The 1,728-nt window shown below is 43.7% G+C and overlaps 1 long non-coding RNA gene across 1 annotated transcript; it reads right to left on the bottom strand.

The window, feature by feature from the left end:
* Positions 1–272: 272 nt before the first annotated feature.
* On the bottom strand, positions 273–1,417 carry LOC110284435. Its single transcript, XR_002376932.1, has 2 exons — positions 1,344–1,417; positions 273–577 (listed from the first exon to the last, which is right to left on the bottom strand). It is a non-coding gene; the product is annotated as an uncharacterized LOC110284435 (long non-coding RNA).
* Positions 1,418–1,728: the final 311 nt, after the last annotated feature.

The raw sequence follows: 1,728 nt of genomic DNA, 5'->3' as shown, positions 1-1,728 counted from the left end.
AGGAAATTCTTGTGTCAGGATTTTAACCAGTTTAACTCTGTACTCCACAAATGTTCTTAACAACTATGATGTGCTGAAAACAGATGTGACATATCCTCTGAGATTATGGAGAAGCTGAATCTATAGGGTATGGTGACAGGTTATATGTAGACAGTGAAAAGCCAAGTAGGGTTCTATGATTGCTTCTTCTTCTGGCTTGGGAAATGTTAGTCAAAATCAAATAACAACAACAACCAACAACCAACAACAACAACAACAACAACAACATATGATTCTGGGATAAGAGAGACTTAATTTAGCATGTAGCACATAGCATGCTAGATATGGTGCAGTGGTGATAAGTTCACATGGAACTATCCAGAAAGCAGGTTTTGGAATTTACCAGAGAAGTTAGAAGAGTTGTGTTCACTGAAAAATATGGGATTAATGAAAAAGGTAGATCTGCTTTCTTTCCTTCCTTCTTTCCTCCTTTCCTCTTGGTCCACTGGGATGAAAACACAGGCTTTTCACTTCTTATTTGATGTGGCAGTCTACATTCTATTTGCTTTAATGATCTCATTTTCTCTGTTCCTCTTTCCTTGGAGCAAAGCATGGAATTAAATCACATAGATTATTTCAGTGACAATGACAGGGTTTGCATTTCTCATCACAAACACTTAGCTATTTATACAAGCCACTGTAGTTTCTGAAAGGAACCTTATAAACATCCATAAAAAATTGCATGGTAAAGCTTTCTCCAAGTCTTACCATTTTAATGTACTTTCTACCTTGGCATTTGTAAAAAAATTACACATCATCAATGAGAGTTTGGCATATAGACTAAAACACAATTGTGGCAGAGGTTTGGCCTCTAGAAAATGATATGCTTAGCCCTAGTACCTAAATAGAATAGCTATATCACTGAAGGTTCAGGGTACATGGCATAAGAGGGGGTAGTAAGAATATAAGATCTGCTACACCCCAGGCGCTCTAGCATGCCTAGGATCTTAGGATCATTGGTGAGTGGAATGCAACATCTATTCCAAACCAATAGTGAAGGGCTGGGGCCAGCAGGAGCAGGGACACCGGAGCCCCACCCGACCAGCGGCTCAGGTTCCTTCTGGTCGGTGCTGTTCTATCTTGGTTTTGAACACAGTGGACAGCCCCATGGTCCCCAGAGGAGGTACCACTTCCAGGAGCTCTAACACACCCAGGATCTTAGGATTTCAGGATTCCAGGAGCTTGGTCATACCAGGGTCTCATGGTCTCGGAGGAAGCTTGACTACCAAGAACTCTGACACACTCAAAATCTTAGGATCACAGGACCACAGAGAAAGCTGGACTCTGAGGAGTTCTGACTCAACCGGGATTACAGGAAGTGTGGGGTAGGTAATGGGCTACGGTGCAGACAGTCTCGTCTCCAGTTGAGCTGAGGTCTGGACCCCGAGGTCATAATTCACCTTCATGACACGGTAGGTGTTCCCTTATGCTCCTGGAACTCTGACCCCTGCCTAAATTACTGCCCCCCACAGCCCCCACAAGAGAAGCATGGTCAGTAGTCACATAGGCCCAAGGTTCTGATCTTCAGGCTAAATTCCTCCCCAGTTACCTAGCAACAGTAAAGACCATAAAAAGGGGTGTTCAGCCCCACCACACTCTCTTACTGATTACTCTCTTACTTGTCTCCCTCTTACTCCTTACTCTTACCCTCTCTCCCCTCTCATTGTCTTCTCTCCTCCCTTCCCCTCC

The sequence above is a fragment of the Mus caroli genome, chromosome 18 (assembly GCF_900094665.2).
Source record: "Mus caroli chromosome 18, CAROLI_EIJ_v1.1, whole genome shotgun sequence".
Classification (NCBI taxonomy): domain Eukaryota; kingdom Metazoa; phylum Chordata; class Mammalia; order Rodentia; family Muridae; genus Mus; species Mus caroli.
The sequence above is the reverse complement of the archived record's forward strand: the minus strand, read 5'-3'. Positions and strand labels throughout refer to the sequence as shown.